This window comes from Phyllobates terribilis, unplaced genomic scaffold, assembly GCF_046119375.1.
Source record: "Phyllobates terribilis strain yellow unplaced genomic scaffold, ASM4611937v1 Scaffold_155__1_contigs__length_4435156, whole genome shotgun sequence".
Classification (NCBI taxonomy): domain Eukaryota; kingdom Metazoa; phylum Chordata; class Amphibia; order Anura; family Dendrobatidae; genus Phyllobates; species Phyllobates terribilis.
Window position 1 is genome coordinate 3,161,921 of NW_027362915.1, and position 24,249 is coordinate 3,186,169.

The window sequence follows — 24,249 nt, forward strand, 5'->3', positions numbered from 1 at the left end:
AAAAAGAGTCAAACAAAATATTTTGAACCAGCCCTTAGGTTTTCCATGAGAATATTTAAAGGGGTTTTCCAACTTGTAGAAATTTAGTAAAATTAACTAGCAACACTGTAAAATAACAAAATCATCACTACTCACTTCTCCCACTGCAGTGCTCCCAGTCTTCATTTAAATGAAGGTGGCATTTGACCACTGCAGCCAGTCAGTGGGTGCAGTGGTCATGTGCCATATAAAAAGCATCACTGATCTGTGATGTACGCCATGATACCAGTAATTTGGCATATAACCGCCAGGACAACAGACTGACTGGAGTGGTCACATGCCGCAAAGTCTGGGAGCGCTGCAATAATGTTACCGTTGGATCGATTGGGAAGAGGGTGTGTGATGATTTTGTTATTTTACAATTTCGGCAGCCATTTCTATAATTTTTCTACAAGTTGGATGACTCCATTAATAGCAATACAAATACAAATTAAATCATTAATACATCAGTCAGCAAGAGAGTTCTCTTCTTCTCACCTCAGGAGCCATAAATTCCCTAGTTCCAACATATTTGGTGGCTGTGCGGTCTCCAAGCATGTTCTCAAGTGCGAGACCGAAATCCGTGATTTTAATATGGCCCGTGTCAGCCACCAGGATGTTCTCGGGCTTGAGATCTCTGTGGATAATGCCCTTCGAATGGAGAAACTGGATGCCACACACGAGCTCAGCGGCATAGAATCTATCGGAAAAGAAGATGAAAGAATGTCAGAATATGACAGGGAATTGTTAGAAATTCACATGAGTCAGTAGACTGTTATCTCTTTAAGGTCCCTGCTTGATGTGAACAGCCAGAGACTTGACCTGTACCTCCTGGCTTTCAGAAACATGGGCGCTAAAGCAACAACTGCAGAGAAGGTCACTGCTGACTTAGGACCTGCACGACCAACCATCAAAAGACAGTGGGTGGTTAGGAAAGAATTAAAAATAAGAATGTGTTGTATCGTTATGGAAAAAAATAGGCATTAGTATTATAGGAAAACATTAGAAGTATTGTATCCTCATGATGGAGCTTTGAGAAATGTAGGCTATTATTTGCAATTTACTTTACCTAAGATAAAACTTAAAACTATACCTTGCGCTGGGGATGTCAAGCCGCCCCTTCATCTCTAGAAAGTCGAAGAAGTCCCCGCAGCTCATGTATTCCAGCCCAAGTAGCGCAAGCATCTATAGAAGAAATAAAAGAGAGAGAAGACTTTTGCGTTGATTCATCAGGACTGGCATTTTTCACACCGTTCTTGATGAGCAGGTGGAATGGAGTGCTGATTTGTTAAGAGACACGTCTCTTAAAGAATTAGGCCAGGCGCCTAGTGGCGTCTGTCTTCGTGTGCACCTAGCCACAAATGCTACACCTGTAGGTAACTGGAGTAAAATTTGTGGCGTAAAGGTCGCAGCTGCGCTTCAAGAATTTGACGTCACCACATCCTATCATGCACCAGCTCCACCAACCTTGTTGGAGTTTGGCGAAAATGGCTTGAAAATGCCAAAAGATGCAACATTTTTGCGCAGCCTTGCGTTGCACAAAGATTTTGAGACTTTTCAAAGCTTTTTATGCCATCATTTTGACATTATAGCTTTGATGAATCAAAAAGCCATAGTTGCCAAACCATTGTGACATGTACACAGTTACTACAAAGAAGAGATCAGTGGCTTTTCTACATCTTTACAAATTTTCTCATGATCCTCGCAAGTATGGGTTGTAATTCCCCAAATATTAAGCTTTTTTTTTATTGATGGTAACCTTAAAGAACACTTTGTTATATAAAATACATTTGTGATTATTTTATATACAATGGGAAAGTTTGTGTTACATAGGGGGACATTTAATAAGGAGCAATAAGTCACTACTGTACCTTGGTCTGGAATGCAAAGTCTGCGCGGACAAGGAAGGGGCTCCCAGATGCCAGCTGTAAAACTCGGCGCTCCACCATCACATATTCCTCATTGCCAGAAGCGAGCAGGGATCTCTTGCTGATGATCTTAACAGCATACTTCTGATGGTTAGAAGTGTCCTCCGCCAGCACAACTTTTCCAAAGCTCCCCTGCCCGAGCACATGATGGAATAATAATCTCTTTCTGATGTTATGTGAGATTGCACTTCTAGAGCAGGTTGGCCGGACACTGCTGTCCTCTTTTAGAATGAAAAATAAGAGCGCATGAGAAGACATTTACATTTACATATACTATACTGTTTACACTGTGCTGATAGGAAAAAAAGTTATAAACACCTACAAAAGAGTTAAATCCTAAATACAAAAATTAAGTGGGTATTAAAGGGAATCTGTCAGTAGGATCGTCCCCCCTAAGCCATCTATATGTGCATGTAGGTCATAGGAAGCTGAATAAAATGATACGTTGATATCTGGGATCCAATGTCTTCTTCCAGAGAAATCTATGTTTTTTTATGTAAATGAGCTTTCCAGGTTATGGGGTGGACACTGATCTGCATGAGAATCTGCCTCCAGAGCTTATTTTCCATGAAGGGAGAGTTACCAGTGTGATGTGTAAAGGCCGCTCTCTGATCTCACTGCAGAACTGTGTGTGATTATGACGCGCCCAGGGGGATGGGGACGACTCAGCGCCCGGGCCTAGTTGTTGCCTGATCTTGGGGGATGTCGCGGTGGCCGGCTCCCGGGCCTGTACCCTGGGGTCACTCTTAAAAGAAAGGGGGGAAGTTATATGGGATAGGGAATGTTCGTGACGCCACCTGTGGTGTCTGGTGAGGATCACCAGCGATGCAGCAGTCCTCTGAGGCCGGTGTTTAGGCAACTTAGTTGGTACGACTCACCACAGGTGGAGCGGGGCCTCAGGGCAGTGTAGAGAGGGTGTAGAGTAGAGCGTTGGCGGGTGCAGAGCCGCGGAGGAATGACCAGACAGAGGCGGTAGTTGAAGTCATCCAAGTCTTTACTCACTTTGGTGTTTACTCAGCTCAGATCTTCTCTATGCTGTCACACAATGAGCTGCGGCCGCCAGGGTGGGGTTCAGCACTCCCCAGATAGTTCAGGAGCACTTGACAGGACCCCCGCTCTAGTGTGTTCCTCTCTTGTTCAACTTCTCCCGCCTTGTGTCCCCCACTGAGTCCCGTACAGGTACTGCGATGTCCCTTGTGGGTAACGTGTAGTCCCCAGACCGACTGGGTGCCCTTTTTGGTGACTTGTGGTGAGAACGTGGCGTAAGGCCGTGTCCCTCTGGATAATCTCAGATTAGGGCATACAGGTGGCGACTCCGCTCTGTCCGTATCCCCCTGGGATCCACATAAGCCTCCGGACTTTTCCGACAGAAATGTGAAGTGCAAAGTCAGATAATCGGGACCGGTACCCTCTCTTGCGGCAGGGTCTCTCTGGCTGGGCCAGAATAAGGTATGCAGGTGGCGACTCCGCTCCGTCCACATCCCCTGAGATCCTTTCGCCTGTGGAGCCTATCTCCTCTGCTCCCCTCCTGGGCTTTCTTGCTTGGACCCTGACCAGGGACAGTGTCGGTTATAACTCTGCCCCGACCCCCCGTCTCGAGGCCTGAGACCGGGGACCGTGGACCCTCAGCCGGCTGCAGCCTTGTGCTGACTTGCCGTCCCAAAGAACCACGACCAAAGACCTTGTTATTAAAATGGCCTCCAGTTATATAGAATTCTAATAAAGTGCTTAGGTAAATGCTTCCTCCACCCTCACTCACTATGTGGTTCCCCCTTACTTTGGTTCCCCCCAACTCCTCCATTCAGGCCCGGGGCAGCACTATGGTGCTTTAGGCCCCCTTCAGAATTGAGTGGTGTAGTGTTGAGTGTGTGGTTGGGGTCCTGTGTAGTGCTCCATCCTTACCTGGGAGAGGAGATACCACACCTCGTTCTGAGGTGCAGTACCCCTGTGGCGACTGAACCCTCAGGGGCACCACAATTATACCTCACACATCTGCAGGTTCCTCTCTTGCAATGTTGTTGCAATACAGCAGAGCTCAGAGAGCTGCAAAAAATGTGTTTGTAAGAAGACAAAGTTAATTTCTCCTGTTCTGTGTCAGGTACTTGTCTCACACTGGTAACTCCCCCTTTTATTTAAAATAAGCTCTTGAGGCCGAGTTATCTTCCCGGCAACATCCTCCCTATAGCCTGGAAAAGGTCAGAAAAATGTGCATTTCTCTGGAATAAGACATCAGATCGCAGATATCAAGGTATTATTTTATTCAGCTTCCTTAAACCTGCATGCCCATATAGGTGGCTAAGGAGGGTGGATCCTACTAACCGATTCCCTTTAAAGGGAATCTGTCGCATGAAAAAACACTACTAACCTGGGGTTAATCTGCAGGTTAATAGCATTTTTAACATGCCCAACACCGACACTTATAACCCTGCTTTATTCCTCCCGCTACCATTTGGGTTTCAGTCACGGAGGTGGCGCTGGTGCAGGTTCAGCCACAGTTCTGTGTATAGAGACCAGCGACTGTAATCACACCCCCGGCACTAACTGACAGCAGGCTCTGCATTAGGATCAGTTTTCACCCCTGTGACTAAAACCCAAACACAACTGGAAGGAATAAAGTTAATTTCCTCCTGGCAGCAGGGTTCTAAGTGCCGGCGCCGGGCAGGTTCAGAACGCTATTAACTTGCAGATTAACCCCAGATCTGCAGGTTAATACCGTTTTTTTATGTCACAGGTTCCCATTAAGCTATTTAAAACTATAAAGAATAAATGGCCACCACTCAAAAGATAACTACAAATTAAATTTTATTAAAGTATTAATATTGAGAATTAAACAAAATTCCGTTAAAATACATGGAGAGCGTCACACAATAGAAATTTTATGGAAAGCATATCACATATGGGTATAATTTAATGATCAGTATTCAACTCTATAATAAGTAAAGTGGCGGTGAATTAGACAAATAGTATTTATGCAGGTAAAATAGTGGTATATAGTGTAAGGCGGCGGTGTTCACACCGTGCAGTAACTGAGGCAGTGACCCAAGCAAGTCCAACATAAACAGCTTTATTCAGATACTCACGGGTAAACAGAAAAGTCCTCTGGCTCGCAGCCGGGTTAACATGAGTCCTTAAACAACGGTGCCGCGCCGGGCCGCTCAGAGCCTGACAGGTGCAGAGCCTTCCCAGGAATGGGTTCAGCCACATTCAATCCTTCTGAGCTTTCCTGCTATGCCCCTAGCAGGTTCCAACATAGAACAACACTAATCCTTAGTGCAGGGTTTTTAACCCCTTTAAAGCCCATGAAGTACTAATACGTGTCTGTGCCCTGGGACTTAAGAGCCTGACCCGTATTAGTACGTCATCGCGATCGCGCGCGCACACAGGCTGTGCGGGCGTGATCGCCGCCGGGTGTCAGCTGATTGGCACAGCTGACACCCGGTACTATGTGCAGGGAGCGGTCCCGCACCGCTCCCGGCACATTAACTCCCGCAATGCTGCAATCAAAGTCGATCGCAGCATTGCGGTGGCTAATGGGAGGTGATCGGTATACTCACCTCCTCTTCCGCCTTCAGCGCTGTCTGCCGCGGCTTCCCGGGAGTTGCCATGACGACCTGATGTCGTCATGACAACATCCGGATCACCAGACAGCAGGAAGATTTTTTGGTTATGCGCAGTGCATGACCAAACAATCTTCTCACTGTGCAGCGCTGACTGCCAGCATGGCACAGGGATGGTGCTCCATCACTATGCTATGCAGGCGATCAGAATAAAAAAGTGAAAGTCCCATAGTGGGACAAAGTAAACAAGTAAAAAAAACTCTCAGAAAGTGAAAAAATAAAAATAAAAAATTTTTGTAAAAATATTAAAAATAAAATAAAAAAAATAATCCACTAAAAATAAAAATATAATGTACCCATCAATAAATATTATTATGAAAAAAAAAACAAAACAATAAAAGTACACATATTTGGTATCGCCGCGTCCTGACCTATAAAACTGTCCCACTAGTTAACCCCTTCAGGTAAAAAAAAAAAACGAAGCAAAAAACAATGCTTTATCATCATACCGTCAAACAAAAAATGGAATAACACGCGATCAAAAAAACGAATATAAATAAAAATGGTACCGCTAAAAACGTTATCTTGTCCCACAAGAAACAAGCCACCATACAGCTCCATCATCCGAAAAATCAAAAAGTTATAGCTCTCAGAATAAAGCAATGCAAAAAAATTATTTTTTCTATAAAATAGCTTTTACTGTGTAAAAGCGCCAAAACATAGAAAAACAATATAAATGTGGTACCGCTGTAAACGTACTGACCCAAAGAATAAAGCTACCTTATCAATTTTACCACACGCGGAGTAGAATAAAAAAATTAAAAAAAAAAAACAATTCCTGAATTGTTGATTTTTGTTTATTCTGTCTCCCAAAAGCTGGAATAGAAAGCAATCAAAAAATGTCACGTGCCTGAAAATGGCACCAATAAAAACGACAACTGGTCCCACAAAAAAACAAGCCATCACATGACTCTGTAGGCCAAAATATGGAAAAATTATAGCTCTCAAAATATGGCGATGCAAAAACTAGATTTTACAAAATATGTGTCTTTTAGTGTGTGACAGCTGTCAATCATAAAAACCCGATATGATTCTGGTATCTCTGTAGTCACACCGACACGAAGAATATGGTCGTCTAATCACTTATACCGCACTATACCATAAAAAATAAACGCTAGGGCTGGGGTTGGGGTTAGGGTTGTGCTAATGTTAGGGTTGGGGTTAGGGTTGGTTTTTTTTTCAAAAGTAAAAAAAAAAAAAAGATGACGATATGACAACTAGTGTTGAACGCAAGTGCTCGCTACTTGAGTTTGCATCGGGTGCTCGGGTATGCACTGAGTATCGCGGGTGCTTGAGTCTCCGCTCCATATGCTTCGCGGCCAAAAAAACCTTGCGGGGATTGCCTGCCATGCACGAGCGATCTCCACATGTTTTTTGGGGGGTGTCTAATAACTGTGAAACATGCGGGCGGGGATTCGAGCATTTCACTTGAGCACCCGTGATACATAGTGCATACCTGAGTACTCGATGCAAACTCAAGTAGCGAGCACTTGCGCTCAAGACTAATGACAACTTATTCAATATGATGACCTAATGTCATCAAATTCTGTGTCGTACCTCTGGGTTCAAAATGTTCACTATACCCCTTGATAAAATCCTTTAGGGGTGTAGTTTCCAAAATGGGGTCACTTGTGGGGGGTTTCAACTATTTAGGCACATCAGGGGCTCTCCAAACGCAACATGGCGTCCACTCTCGATTCCAGCCGATTTTGCATTCAAAAAGTCACACAGTGCTCCTTCCCTTCTGAACTCTGCCGTGCGCCCAAACACTGCATTTTCCCCACATATGGGGTATTGGCGTACTCAGGAGAAATTGCACAAAAGTTTTTGTGGTCCACTTTCTACTCTTACCCTTGTGAAAATAAAAAAATTGGGGCTAAAACATCATTTTTGTGGAAAAAGTTTGATTTTTTTATTTTCACGGCTCCATGTCATAAACTTCTGTAAAGGACTTGGGGGTTCAAGGTGCTCACCACACATCTAGATAAGTTCCCTGAGGGGTCTAGTTTCCAAAATGGTGTCACTTGTGGGGGATTTTCACTGTTTAGGCACATCAGGGGCTCCCCAAATGCAACATGGCGTCCGCTAATTATTCAAGCAAATTTTACTTTCGAAAAGTCAAATTGCGCTCCTTCCGTTCCGAGCCATGCCGTGCGCCCAAACAGTGGTTTTCCCCCACATATGGGGTATCTGCTTACTCAGGAGAAATTGCACAACAAACTGCATGGTGCAATTTCTCCTGTTAACCTTATGAACTTGTGGGGGGTTTCCACTGTTTAAGCACATCAAGGGCTCTCCAAACGCAACATGGCGTCCGCTAATATTCAATATAATTTTACATTCAAAAAGTCAAATGGCGCTCCTTCCCTTCTGAACCCTGCCGTGCGCCCAAACAGTGGTTTTCCCCCACATATGGGGTATCTGCTTACTCAGGAAAAATTGCACAACAAATTTTGGGGTCCACTTTTTCCTGTTACCCCTGCAAAAATAAAAAAAATTGTGTCTAAAGTAACATTTTTGTGAAAAAAGTTAAATGTTAATTTTTTTCTTTCACATTCCAAAAATTCCTGTGAAGCACCTGAAGGGTTAATAAAGTTCTTGAATGTGGTTTTGAGCACCTTGAGGGGTGCAGTTTTTAGAATGGTGTCACTTTTGGATATTTTCTGTCATAAAGACCCCTCAAAGTGACTTTAAATATGATGTGGTCCCTAAAAAAATGGTTTTGTAAATTTTGTTGGAGAAATGAGAAATCGCTGGTCAACTTTTAACCCTTATAGCTCCCCAATAAAAAAAAATTTTGGTTCCAAAATTGTGCTGATGTAAAGTAGACATGTGGGAAATGTTATTTATTAACTATTTTGTGTGACATATCTCTCTGATTTAAGGGCATAAAAATTAAAATTTTGAAAATTGCTAAATTTTCTAAATTTTCGCCAAATTTCTGTTTTTTTCACAAATAAACGCAAGTGATATCGAAGAAATTTTACCACAATCATGAAGCACAATATGTCACGAAAAAACAATCTCAGAATCAGGGGGATCCGTTGAAGCGTTCCAGAGTAATTACCTCATAAAGTGACAGTGGTCAAAATTGTAAAAATTGGCCCGGTCATTAACGCGCAAACCACCTTGGATTGTAAAGAGGTTAAAGGACCTGTGGCAAGAGCCACTGGAAAACCCAGGTTGAAGGAAGGAGGCCGCCCCACTGCCTCCTGTAGCCTCCTTCAAGAAATGAAGGCCCTGCCGGGTTTTACTTAATCTGCCTTAGCCAGGTAGCCTGACCAGGTCATTGCTCACCTTCATTCCTGCATTGCAGCCGCAGGAGAGTTTGTGACTGCAATGCACTCCAATGGGTTTAATAGGTCTCTGTACACATTCTGGGGGATATATAACGTCCCTCATATACGATTCCAGTCACTGCCTCACAATAGATATAAAACCATATGTAAATAATATGGCGTAATAAAATAGCATAACATTGACTCAATACAAATGTCCAATGTAAAGATAACATGTGCATGAAGAGAGACTGACCAGAAGAGTGAATCCCCCAGGACTTCAATGGATGTTTCGCCATAGACTTCTCAAGGACTACACACTTATTTTATAGGAATTTTGTTGAATCTACTTTAAGAAAATTGAATTTGCAGTTATCTTTTGATTGTCTATTTATTCTTTGTAGGTTTCCACGGTGTTGATAGAAGCTTAAAATACAGAATTGTCAGCTTATAGAACTTCCCTGGAGGAGTCCTAAATGGAGGCTGTTTATGGATCCTGTGCTCCATCAATACGCTGTGGTACAGACTTTCACATTCTCTGCACAGTTTTGACAGCTTGAGTGTTCACTAGTGATGAGCGAGTGTATTCGTTACTATTCGCTATTCACACGGATAGTACGGTATTCGGGTTACTGCTATTCTGCGAGTATTTGTGTACTTGCCTCGCTATATTCGGTTGTCCCGCCCTGCAGTTTTGGTGCCTTCTTTGCCGCCACTAGACATGCTGGGCTTCTTAACCAGTCACAGTAATGCCGCAGACATCTTGGTTTTGGCATTACTGTGATTGGCTGGTGCCCAGCGTCATTGAGTCTATTTAAGCCCTGCCGCTGCCATTTTATGCACATTGCATCTGGAGCCTGCGTTGTAATAGCCTAGGGAGAGATCGCTGAGCTGCTAGGGAGAGTGTTTAGGCCTCTTGATAAAACAAAAGCCATTTTACGGGCTACCTGCAGGGTATACTAGTTCTGTGTTTAAAGGAGCCGCTCACTAGCTCCATAATTCCACCAAAAGAGCTGAAGGCTCACAACAAAGTCAGAGTACAGGGAGGGAAAGATTGTGTATTAGGTAGGGAGAGGTTAAAGTGTTCTTCCAGTGTCCATCTTAAAACAGCTCTTGTCAGATGCAAAGCAATATTTTTCCAGCACACAAAGAAGTAGTATTTTGTGCTGCCTTTCTTTTTTTAGCACCGGTCTATTTTCCCTGCTGTTTTAGGGGTTAGAGCCTGGCTTATGCTGTCCACATTAGTCCTCTTAAAAAGGTGTTTTGTGCCCTACACAAAGCAGTAGTCCAAACCTTTCCTACTGCCTGCTACCAAGCACTCACCAGGCCATTTTAACCACTATTTTGGGGTGTCAGCCTTTCTTCTGTCCATATTAGTCCACTTAAAAATCATTGAGTGCCCTGCACAAAGCAGTGGTCCAAACATTTCCTACTGTCTGCTACAAAGCACGCACCAGGCCATTTTAACCACTGTTTTGGAAGCCACCATCCCAAGGGCCACCAATCACAAATAGTAGTTAGGCTGGAGTAGGAATACTGTCCTGGTTTGTCCACTGCACAATTTGCATAGGGTTTGTAAAAATTAGCCCTATAAGCTGAGTCATGGTTGACGAAGGAAGGAAAAGGGTTCTTATGGGAAGGGGGTGATGTTAACAGCAGTAGCATGAATCTGCATTTTTGGTGAATTTAGGTTGGCTTGCTATCATCTGGAGGGATTACAAACTATGGAGATATCCAGTCCTTGTTGAATTTAATCAGTGTAAGTCTGTCTGCATTTTACATGGAGAGGCGTGTGCGCCTATCAGTGATGATTGCCCCAGCGGAACTGAAGACACGCTCTGACACCACACTAGCAGCCGGGCAGGCCAGCACCTCCAAGGCATATAAGGAGAGGTCGGGCCAAGTGTTCAGCTTAGACACCCAATAATTAAAGGGAACTGAAGCGTCAGAAAGGACGCACGTATGGTCACTTAAGTACCCCTTGACCATGTTCTGCAACTTATCCCTCCTTGGCATTGTTACAGGCACAGATAGCCTTTACTGTTGTGCTGGTTTATTGAAAATTGCCCAATTTGTGCACATTCCCCCCACCCCCCCCCCCCACCTCTGTTGGAGCTGGTGTTCTTTTCTCTTCTCATTATCCCTTGGTGTTGAAAAGAGCCGGTACCTCTGCCACCAGCATTATCTGAGGGTGATGTTTTCAGCAACTGATCTACAACGGCCCTCTTGAACAATTCAATTGTAAAACTCTTTGTTGACTCCACAAGGAGAGAAGGAAATTTCTCCTTGTACCATGGATCGAGAAAGTGGCCAACCAGTATAGGTCGCTCTTGTCACCTGCACCTTAAAAATATCTCCAGAATCCGACCTTTTCTCACCTTTGAAACTGCTAAAATTCTTACTGTCAGTCTTATTCACTCTCGTCTGGACTACTGCAACTCTCTTCTGATCGGTCTCCCTCTTACCAAACTTTCTTCACTTCAATCCGTCCTGAATGCGGCAGCCAGGGTCATATTTCTGTCCAGCCGCTTCACCGATGCCTCCATCTTGTGCCAGTCATTACACTGGTTGCCCATTTGCTACAGGATCCAATATAAACTCATCACTCTCACCCACAAAGCTCTCCACAGTTCTGCACCGCCTAATATCTCCTTTCCCATCTCTATCGCCCTACAGTACACGTGCCCTCCGTTCTACAAATGACCTAAGACTAACATCCCCCATAATCCGAACCTCGCTCCTTCGTCTTCAAGACTTCTCTCGTGGTGCACCAGTTCTCTGGAATGCTCTACCCCAGACGATCCGACTGATGCCTAGCCACCACGTCTTCAAACGCGCTTTAAAAACCCATCTCTTTAAACAAGCCTACCACCTCAACTGCTCAGTAAACTAACTTTCCCCTGTTCCCTCCTTCTAAATATTATTCTTAATCTGCACCCTACTATTCATCTGTCTCCACACCCTCCATGCACACGATAACTACACTCGATACTTGATTATTGCACTTAAACATACTGGCTGATGACCGGCTCATGCAGTCTTATATGAAAATCCCTTCTTATTATAATTGCCTGACCTGAAATAACAAGCACTTTTCACCTATTGTGTCCACCCATTTCCTTGTTGAATGTAAGCTTGCGAGCAGGAACCTCACTCCTAATGTAACTGTTTAAACTGTCTTACCTTGTACTGAATTTATTGTATGTACATGTCTCTGCTTTATTGTAAAGTGCTGCGGAATACGTTTGCACTATATAAATACAAAATATTATTATTATTACTGTTGGATAAAATGTGTATCAAGCGAGGGTCTTGCCACAGACACTTATACATGAACGGTGCCATGTGGGCCAGCTGCAAAAAGGCAAATGTTTTGTGTCCCCAACAGTAAAAACAGTACCCATCCTCTCCTCACGCTGACTCGCCTCCTCCTCCTCCACCTCCTCCTCTCCAGCCCATCCAGGCTGGACAGACATGAAGTTTGGGTTGGGTGTCCCCTCTGTAGCATTACGAGTCCCCTCGGTAGCACAGAAAATCAAGTCCTCTCCCTCCTCATCTTATTCCTCATCACCCAATGTTGCCTCAGAATATTGGCTGGGCTGGGTAGTATCACCCATTGGGAAATCTGGCTCCATACCAACATGCTGGGCACTCAAAGCTTCCTCTTTGAGATTATGCAGTGATTGTTTAAAGAGACACAGCAGCGGGATAGTTACGCTGATAATAGCCTGATCACCGCTCACAAGGTTGGTGCAGTACTCAAAGTTCTCAAGAACCTCACAAATGTCAGTGATCCACACCCACTCTACAGTTGTTATGTGTGGTGGCTGACTCTCAGTCTGACCGGCATGCTGAAGCTGGTATTCAGCTACTGCCCTCTGCTGTTCACTAATCCTCGCCAACATATGATAGTTGTTCCACCGTGTGGGCAGGTCGCAAATGAGTCGGTGACTTGGCAAATTCAAGCGCTTTTGCAGTGCTGTAAAAGCAGCAAAAGCAGTAAAGGAATGGCGAAAATGGGTGCTAATATGGCGCACCTTCTCAAGTAGGTACGGCAAGTCACGGAAAGTTTTCAGAAATTTCTGAACAACTAGGTTCAGCACGTGAGCCAGGCATGGCACGTGTACCAGCTTGCCGATCTTTAAAGCCGCCACCAGGTTAGGCCCATTATCGCAGACGACCAGACTGGGTTGGAGGTGCAGCGGGAAGAGCCACTGATCGGTCTGTTGCTTTAAAGCTTGCCACAGCTCTGTTGCAGTGTGTGCTTTCTGACCTAAACAGATCAGCTTCAGCAGAGCGTCTTGCCACTTTGCCGATGCACTACTGCACAGGTCCAAGCTTGGCAGTGATGGGGAGGGTAATTCAGCAGAGGATGAGGAGCAAGAGAAGGGGAGAGAGGAAGTGGAATATGAAGAGGTGGAAACCCTGACAGAAGTTGGGCCCGCTATTCTTAGCGTGGGTGGGATGTGTGATGTTCCAGTTTGCGCCTTTGTCCCACTCTCCACCAGGTTACCCCAGTATGTCATGACAGAAATGTATTGTCCCTGTACACAACAATTTGTTCAGGTGTCTGTTGTTAGGTGGACCTTCTGGGTTACGGCTTTGGTGAGAGCACGGTTCAGATTGTTTAACACGTGCTTGTGTAACGCAGGGACGGCACACCGGGCAAAATAGTGGCGGCTTGAAACACTGTATTGTGGGGCAGCCACAGCCAAGAGATCACGGTAGACTGTGTTCCCACAAGCCTAAATGGCAACATCTCCACAGCTAGCAATTTGGCAATGTGCGAGTTTAGTATTTGTGCCTGTGGGTGCGTGGCTGGGTATTTACGTAGCTTTCCAAGCTCTCAGACACGGACAATTGGACGCTTTGCTTGCACAAGGAAGTGGATGTGGTTGATGTTTGTTGTGTGAGAGCAACCGCAGCTTGTGGGCAGGAGATATGAGCGCCTGCTTCTTGAACAGCAGATTCTGAAGGACATAGCCCAGGCAACATGGCATAAGTCTCCACCGAACCCAAAAGCACTACAGATACTGGCTGGTGATGAGCTCATGCAGCCTTTATTTATCCCTCATCCCCTCAAGATGGCTGGACCATCATTGTAAATAAGCCCCTGTACTTTGTGTCACCCCCACCTCATTGTAGATTGTAAGCTCTTACGAGCAGGGTCGTCATTATTTTTGCTTTAATTATAGTATTATCTTTAGCTATGTTACTTATGACTGTTGAATATGAACCTCTGAATTGTAAAACGCTGCGGAATAGGTTGGCGCTATATAAATAAAGAGTATTATTATTATTATTATTATTATTATTGGTTTGACCCGTAGATGCAGATTTGGTACCCTGGTGTCCCGCCCACCTACTAGGCTGCTTGGTTGCCATGTGGTTTCTCATACTGGTGGTGCTCAGGTTGCCTTTGCCCTGGCCTCTGCTCAACTTGGTATGGCAGATGCTACAGACAACAATGTTTTTCTCTGAAGGACTTTCAGAAAAAAAAATTCCACGCAACAGCTGAACACCCCCTAGCCCTGACTTGGCACACAGCGGGGGTGCTCTTCGGAACAGTTGACCCAGTTCTCACTCTGGGTAAACCACGAACCCTTGGTGCCTGCATTGGTGCTACATATCCATCTTCCTCTGTATTGCTGTCATGGCTATGCATGCCAACGGTCCAGGTCAGATCAGTGGACTCATCATCGACCACCTCATCTTCTATCTCATCCTCCTTCCCAGTTGTAGGCTGACCTGATGGCAACTTTGTCTCATCATCATCAGCCTCCACCTCTGAAGACAGTAAATGACGTTTCTCCAAGTGGCTTTCTTCTGGCCATAGATCCTCAAATTCTTGAGCATCAACGCACGCCACCTCCTCTTGTCCCTCTTCAATGCTGCACAATGATAGGCCAGAGCCAACCAAATGATACGTACCAAACAGATCCTCGGAGTAGCCAAGCTTGGGTCATATGTCTCCTGTGACTGATAATGGCGGGAGGAAGGAGAACCAGCTTCAGGATTAGAAGGGCCAGCCTTCTGTGTATCCACAGTTGACTGTGTGGTCGTGGAAGATATGTTGCTGCTTGAAAAATGTGTAAAGTCCTTGTCTGCTATCCAAGACAGAATCTGCTCTTGCTCTTCTGGCTTCCACACACGTTTACGTTCCAGACCGGGAAATTTTTCCAGGAACATAGTGGATGCATCAAGCTTCTTCTAACCTGACACAGACTGAGTGCCATCTCGAACACCACTGACAACACCACCTCCACGTCCCTTAACAACAGGCTTTTTTGGCATTTTGGGTTTTGTTGACAGATTTTCAGATGTTGATAGCACAAGCCAAGCTAGCTGTCACAGGCACAGCCAAAATAGTGAGTCAATAAATAAATAGCCATAGGGCTAATTTTTTTACAAATCCTATGCACATTGCGCAGTGGACAAACCAGGACAGTATTCCTACTCCAACCTAACTACTATTTGTGGTTGGAGGCCCTTGGGATGGGGACTTACTGCATCAACCATGACTCAGCCCATAGAGCTAATTTTCACAAACCAGATGCACATTGTGCAGTGGACAAATCTGGAATCTACAGTAGTCCTACCAAACTAATATCTGTCATTATGGGCCCTTGTTACAGGTTGTGTCACATTGTGATTGAGATAGGGGATACATATTCAATAGAAATTTACACTGACTGTTGATGACCGAATGATGGCCCTCTGAAAACTTGAATTGAGGGCCACAACTACTACAGTACTCCATCGTAGATAATGTTTGTCAAGGGAGGCCCTTGTCATGGAATCTTCCTGCACCTATGACACAGCCCCCAGCCCCAGGAGTAATTTTTGGACCAAGTAGAACAGTATCATGAAGTCTTTACTTGCTATATAATCTGGGGAATATTGAAAATCAAAATCTCTAAGCCATTTGGAGAAGCTTCTCCAACCCATCCTGGAAGGGGGTACCATATATCCTTAGTCCATTGACTTGCACAAGTGATATATTTGAGCTCATCATCCAGTTGACTTGTGCAGCTTTATTTTTCCGGATCACAGAGTTCAGCTATACCTGAGGTTCGTAGGCCGCACTCACTGCTACCTTCTAGTACGCCATGTCTCTTTGCCATTTTCTCTGTAGTCTCTGCCCTTAAATTAGTTAAATAATAGTGAGGGCCCTACAATATGAATAAGTGAGGGCACTCTCAAATGTACACAAGAGGCACCCCCAAAATTTCTAGAGGAGGGCACTTCAAAATGTATGTTACAGGGCCACACGAGGGCTCTCACAAAACTCAGCTTTCCTGCCTACTGCAGGGCCTCTGAACATTTGAATTTAGTGCCGCAGTATCACATGGTGGTGGAGGAGGAGGGGGTCAAGCCCAACGCTAAAATGGGCACATTGTAAACTGGTATGGAATATGTATTCCACTATCTGAGTGTCAATGATGGAGGGACCGCCCAAATGTCTAAGTAACAGCTGTCCCTCCAAAACGCATGTTACAGAGCTACCTGAGGAATCTCAAGTCAAAGATCAACATACCTACTAGTATGTTCTAGCTGTGCTTGTAAAGTGCTGGGGAATAGCGAGCTAAAAATGATGTATGACAGAGGGACCTATAAAATGTATAAGTCAGGGCCCTCCCAATTGTAAAAGGTGAAAAAAAGCCACAACAGTATGTGTGAACAAACGCTAAAAGAGATATTTTTTGCTTTTTCTGGTTTATTTGGCCTTATAAACAAGTGATTGTGCAGGAAAAACTGTTTCTTAACCTTTTTGGCCTGTTAAATGCAATTTAGGTTAGGTTTGGTAGTTGTTCTTGTGTGTCTGTAAAAGTAGCGTAATACTGCGACAAACTTATTCCCAGAAACCATGTGTGAGTCAGAAATGCATGCAGGCCCATTCTCCAGGCTCTTCCCATTCTGTTTCATCACTTCCCCATCCTTTTTAGCCTTTTCCTCAAGCCCCCAGACCCCTTTGTAGGGTCCAGCAGAAAATTACTCGCATTTCCCATTGACTTACATTGTACTCGCTATTCCGAACGAATACGCAATTATTACAAAGTACTCATTACGAGTATAGCGATTACGAATATTACGGTACTCGCTCATCACTAGTGTTCACTGTGCAGAATAATCTTTGGAAAAGTAATTATGATTCATAACATTATTGGGGAATTGCTATTGATGTCATTTTTAAGTTGTCATTCAGTAAACCATGGGGCAGATTTATTGTCCGATGAACAAAAGTAGATTTTAATCAAGAGATCATGAAAACTAAAGTAGTTCCACAAATGGATGTGTTTATAAAAAGTGCTGTGATAAATTTATCAAGGTGCCTCTGCTGTATCCTGTGTAACTAGCTATGCCCGACCCTGTAGAGATGCTACAGCTGATGGCCATGCACACATAACTTCTGGCAAGGGGTAGAGGCATAAGAGAATACATTGTATTGATGCCACATGACTGGGTATGGATCGAAATTACCCCTTCATCTTCCCTCTCCAATACCACTTCACTCCGTGTCCCCAATTAAAACACTGACACTTTTTTGCTTTGGATAATTTTCACCACAGCGGCCACTTATTATAACATTATAACATTATATTAAGAACAATACCATGTAAACTTAAAGAGGTTGTCCACTACTACACTGTGTGCAGAATTATTAGGCAAATTGTATTTTAGAGGATTATTTTTATTATTGATCAACAACTATGTTCTCAATCAACCCAAAAGACTCATAAATATCCCAGTTTAATATTTTTGGAAGTTGGAGTGTTTTTTTTTTAGATTTGGCTATCTTAGGAGGATATCTGTTTGTGCAGGTAACTATTACTGTGCAGAATTATTAGGCAACTTAATGAAAAACAAATATAATCCCATCTCACTTGTTTATTTTCACCAGGTAAACCAATATCAGTGCACAAAATTTAGAAATAAACATTTCTGACATGCAAAAACAAAAACCCCAAAAATTAGTGATGAATATAGCCACCTTTCTTTATGATGACACTCAACAGCCTTCCATCCATAGATTCTGTCAGTTGCTTGATCTGTTTTCGATCAACATTGCGTGCAGCAGCCACCACAGCCTCCCAGACACTGTTCCGAGAGGTGTACTGTTTTCCCTCCCTGTAGATCTCACATTTTATGATGGACCACAGGTTCTCTATGGGGTTCAGATCAGGTGAACAAGGGGACCATGTCATTATTTTTTCTTCTTTTAGACCTTTACTGGCCAGCCACGCTGTGGAGTAGTTGGATGCATGTGATGGAGCATTGTCCTGCATGAAAATCATGTTTTTCTTGAGCGATACCGACTTCTTCCTGTACCACTGCTTGAAGAAGTTGTCTTCCAGAAACTGGCAGTAGGCCTGGGAGTTGAGCTTCACTCCATCCTCAACCCGAAAAGGTCCCACAAGTTCATCTTTGATGACACCAGCCCATACCAGTACCCCACCTCCACCTTGCTGGCATCTGAGTCAGAGTGGCGCTCTCTGCCCTTTACTGATCCAACCTCTGGCCCATCCATCTGGCCCATCAATAGTCACTCTCATTTCATCAGTCCATAAAACCTTTGAAAAATCAGTCTTAAGATATTTCTTGGCCCATTCTTGACGTTTTATCTTATGATTCTTGTTCAAAGGTGGTAGTTTTTCAGCCTTCCTTACCTTGGCCATGTCCCCGAGTATCGCACACCTTGTGCTTTTTGATACTCCAGTAACGTTGCAGCTCTGAAATATGGCAAAACTGGTGGCGAATGGCATCTTGGCAGCTTCACGCTTGATTTTCCTCAATTCATGGGCAGTTATTTTGCGCCTTTTTTGGCCAACACGCTTCTTGTGACCCTGTTGGCTATTTGCCATGAAACGCTTGATTGTTCCGTGATCACGTTTCAAAAGTTTGGAAATTTCACGACTGCAGCATCCCTCTGCAAGACATCTCACAATTTTGGACTTTTCAGAGCCCGTCAAATCTCTCTTCTGACCCATTTTGCCAAAGGAAAGGAAGTTGCCTAATAATTAAGCACACCTTCTATAGGGTGTTGCTACAGATCCGGGTAGTGGAACCTCTGTGCTGCGGTGAAAGACGGGACCTGAGGGGAGTAACTAGGTATCAACTTGGACCGACCAAGATCGTACGGCGGCTCAATCGACTCCGTGACCAGGGAAGGACCGAGCAGAGGGACCAGGTGCTACTCTGGGGACCGACCTTGTATGAGAGCAGGTGACTCCCATGGGTCAGAAGGCAGGTACTGACTGGTACAGCAGATGAGCACGGCAGGCAGGCTGACAAGTGATCCGGGCAGACGGACTGGCAGACACGGCAGGAAACAAGCAGGAGCCTCCAAGTAGGCTGGCTGGTAGGCACGGCAGGTAACAGGCAGGTGCTTCTAGGTAAGCGGGCTGGCAGGCACGGCAGGTAACAGGCAGGTGCTTGTAGGTAAGTGGTCTGGCAGGCACGGCAGGTAATGGGCAGGTGCTTCCAGGTAAGCAGGTGGGCAGAGCCCATAGACAGACTGGCAGACTGGACTGTAGACAGACTGTCGGCCTGGAGAGTAGACAAGCTGGCGGACTGAACTTGTAGTCAGGCTGGCGGACTGGACTTGTAGTCTGGCTGGCGGACTGGACTTGTAGTCTGGCTGGCGGACTGGACTTGTAGTCTGGCTGGCGGACTGAACTTGTAGTCAGGCTGGCGGACTGGACTTGTAGTCAGGCTGGCGGACTGGACTTGTAGTCAGGCCGGCGGGCTGGACTTGTAGTCAGGCTGGCAGACTGGATTTGTAGTCAGGCTAGCGGGCTGGATTGGTAGTCAGGCTGGCGGGCTGGACTTGTAGTCAGGCTGGCGGGCTGGACTGGTAGTCAGGCTGGCGGGCTGGACTGGTAGTCAGGCTAGTAGCGGGACCTGAGGGCTGAAGCAGAGTAAAACACACAAGCTACAACCTTGCACGGGCACCTCCATTTTGGAGGAGGTGCCTTTTATATGAAAGGTCCTCCGGCCATTGGCCGGGGACTCCTTAGGACGGCGCGCGCGGCCCCTTTAAGAGGGAGGAAGCGCGCGCGCCCTAAGAACAGTGCCTGGGAAGCTGCTCGTGCCAGCAGCAACAGAAGCAGGAGCGCCGGAGGACGCCGGGCAGGGAGTGCAGCGGTAATTGGGACGGAGTCTCTGCCTGTCAGGGGGCAGAGACGCCGATACTACAGTGTTGAAGTCATTAGTCAACACTCCTCCTCCTTACAGAGATGAACATCACCAGATTTACTTAATTGGTAGTTGGCTCTCAAGCCTATACAGCTTGGAGTAGGACAACATGTATAAAAAGTATCATGTGATCAAAATACTCATTTGCCCAATAATTCTGCACACAGTGTATAGAGAATGCCCCCTTCTATTTAAAAGGTGGAAATAAGATTTTTTATAAGTACCTTGTGTTGTGATTCTTGCCTGTGAGCAGCGATATTGCAGACCACTCACCAGTGATCATGTGATCCCGGCTGCAGCCAGGCGTGACCCATTGACGCCCTCCCCCCTGATTGATGGGCTATGGGTGGGGTTTCCCCGCGTGTCACAGCCCAGCATCCACCGCGCTTTCCCTCTCCTCTGCATTCATTGGTGGATGCTGGACTGTGACGTGCGGTGAAATCCCGCCCACAGCCCATCAATCAGGAGGGAGCGCGTCACTGGGTCACGCCCAGCTGCAGCCAGAACCTGACGTGACATCAGCGGATGTCAGAGCCGGCTGCAGCCGGGTCACATGATGCCTGGTTAGCAGTCAGTGATAGCGCCATCCACAGGCAAGAATCACAACACAAAGTAATTACAAAAAATCTTATTTCCACCTTTTAAATCGACGGGGGCATTCTCTATAGTAGTGGACAACCTCTTTAAAGAAAGAAGGTGGGAGGGTTTCTTGGAGCTAAAACATCTGGCACCACCTAATAAAATTATTAACCGACCATTTTACCCTCAGCCGTGAAACCTTAGCTCGAGTGCACCATACTACCACAGTCTGGGATAGCTTGTCAAACCATAAGCTCCCAGGGTAAAACCCCGTCCAGAGCCCAACAAATGCCAGATTAACCCTTTCTCCATATTATACTGAGAGTGAATTATCCAATATAATTCCTTCCACCACCAATAATACACCAACTCCCAGGACCCCTCCCCCTCCCACCAACAACCACTGTGACAATTTTTTTTTTAATAAATATGTATACATATATAACTATAAGAACATACAGCTCCTACCAATCCCTGCTTCACCTAAGGGAAGGAGGGTGGGTCACTCTCAGCTTCAGTGACCCAAGATGGCCCCTCTTTCCGGCATTTTTCCCCTAAATACTGCTCATCCTCCACCCCCTTTTTCTAAACACTAATGACCACCCTATAAACCCCCTGCATTATTTCAAATTGACCCTCTCATTCAATCTCAGTCATGAGGGGCTTTCACCTAATTCCCTTTCTGGAAGAGACTGATAGAGCTGCTTCTTTGTGTGAATTCACTCCTTTCTCTCCCCATTTGTTTCCCTGAAGGAGGAGAGTATCTGCTGCTTCACCATCTTGTGAGCTCATCATGAGTCCAACCATTGAAGTACAAGCTCAGTGGTCGGACACCTAATCTGAGCCCACAGATTATCATTACAGTGAATGCTGAGACCTCATGCAGTGCCTGGGGGGCAAGCACACAGCAGTGGCCCATAAGTAGCGGCCCATCCTTAACATGCTTATTTCCAGCAGCTTCATAGGCTATATTCACACAACCATATTGTCTGTCTGAGAGCTGCCCATGGAAAAACCCACAGCACTTGGACCAGTTCAGATGAGCGTTTGTAGTGGTAAGACGCAGTACATATTATGCTTATGCATGACCATTTTTCAATTCGATATACAATATTAGAGATGTAGTAAAACAAGGTATGCTGTGCTTTTCTACACTCCTAAAAAACATATCAGCAGAGTAAAGGTGGCCACACATAAGTCCAGATCTGCCACATAGATACCTGTGAATTATTATTTTGTGTATTTTTTCAAACAAACTTGATCAAGCAAATCATCATTGTAAAATTCCATTCCATATTATAGTATACTAGCTATTGAACCCGTTCTACGCCCTGGTGGCGAGCATTTTATTGGTATATGGTCCCCTATCCTGGTTCATGCTCCCCCATTCTGGTCCCCCATCCAGGTATTTGTGCCCCCACCCTGGTCGCCCATCCTGATATATGCTCCCCCATCCTGTTATATGCTGCCCCATCCTGTTATGTGCTACCTCATCCTGGTCCCCCATCCTGGTATATGCTCCCCCATCCTGGTCCCCCATCCCGGTATTTGCGTCCTCATCCTGATCAATGCTCCCACATCCTGAATCACTTTGGGGAGACAACTACGGTTGGATGCAGAGTTGGATTCCCCCCAAGGTATCTGCGGTGACGTGAAGGGCCATCTGCTAGCCTGTCAGACTGAAACTGCGTTCCTGTGACAAGCCCAGCATTCCCTCCTTGGTCTCGCAGCTAAGCAGCTGATCGGACGATTAGACAGCCTCTTCAGAGATCAGTTAATGGCCGGTAAGTTCTGAGCTCAGGCCCCAAAATAGGGATCCCAGTGGGAACGTGCACGCAGACTATAGAGAGAGTTTGGCACCATAGATTCTCAGTTAGAGACATTGTTTGCTAATAGGGTTGTGTGAACCTTAGCTAGATACTCCCCTCAGTGGGTGAGCTTGTGTATAGATAGTGTAACAGTATTGTAATCGTAGTAAGTTGTTAAGTTTGTGAACTTTTGCGCTGCACCCCTGCAGGGGCTGCCCGTTGCACCCATCTAATTACATCCTTGCTTCGGATAACCCTCGGTTACCGCATTAGGTGGAACCACTGGTCAGGCAAATTATAGTTCATCTTTTAGTACATCCTGGTCCTGTCAGTTGTGCAGCGCAGGGGTCCTAGCTGTGCTGAGCTAGGTATGTGTGAAGTTCATTTGTGTTCCTTTCTTACGTTGCTGGGGCAACCCAGTTTCTGTTCTTAGTAAAAAGGTGGTTCCCTAACAAATTGTCTGCTAGTATCCTTTGTCCTCGGGCCGCTGTATTCTGATAGCGACCTCCCCGCTACACGGTCTACACTGGTATGTGCTTCCCCCATCCTGGTATGTGCTTCTCCCAACCTGGTATGTGCTCTCCCATCCTGTTCTGTGCTTCCCCCATCCTGTTCTGTGCTTCCCCCATCCTGTTCTGTGCTTCCCCCATCCTGTTATGTGCTCCCACCATCCTGTTATTTGCTTCCCCCATCCTGTTATGTGCTTCCCCCATCCTGGTATGTGCTTCCCCCATCCTGGTATGTATTCCCCCATCCTGTTATCTGCTCCCCCATTCTGTTATGTGCTCCCCCCCATCCTGTTATGTGCTTCCCCCCATCCTGTTATGTGCTTCCCCCCATCCTGGTATGTGCTTTCCCCCATCCTGGTATATGCTCCCCCATCTTGGTATATGCTCCCCCAATCCTGTTATATGCTCCCCCATACTCCATCAATTAAGTAAAAAAAACACTCCTACTCACCTTTCCATCGCTCCCCTGCAGTGCGTTGCCTGTGTTATTTTACTAAAATGGCACCAGAATCAGCGCCTGCATAGCACGATATCCGGCGCCATTTTAGTGAAGACACATTTGCAGAGTGTATTCAACAAAATGGCGTCGGAGTACGCACATGTGCATACCATGCTGTCTGGCGCCATTTTGTTGAAGACACACTGCAAATGTGTCTGTACTAAAATGGCGCCGGATATCGCGCTATGTGCAGGCGCCAATTCCGACACCACACTCCTCCCCGGCCTCCGGCCCGAACAGAGGTGCGACACTCTTCCCAGGTAGGTATGTGCTTATGGAGCCAGAGATGGCGGTATGCGTTAAGTGCCTTCACATACCGCAATCTCTGGCGCCACACTCCTCCTCCCTGTAACCTGCAACGGCTGGATGCGTTCTTCTGTCTGGGGCCAGACTGCGCAGGCGTATTGCACAGGCTCAGTCCACATATGCTTCGGACAGACGGACACATCCAACGTTATATTATAGATGATGTCACATTATTGTAGCAGTCACTAATTATCCTGTGTGCACCATCTGATGTCTGTCAGTGTACATATTATACCACATACAGTACAATATACATAGGAGAATATATGGCTGCTATATAGAGACGAGCAACTTAATTTGCAGGACCCTGATCTAGTGGTCAGATGAATATTCAGTGGCTACTTGATCAGAGCCCTATGGCCGCCTCCTACCTGACACCATTCTTTTTGTCTTTCTTTGATTTGTAGGCAGGCACAATGTCTTGCATGTGTCACGCCACAAAGATGACACCACTCAAGGTCTACAAATCAAAAGAGGAGTCCGAGATGCCGGCAGGTAGGAGGAGGCTCGC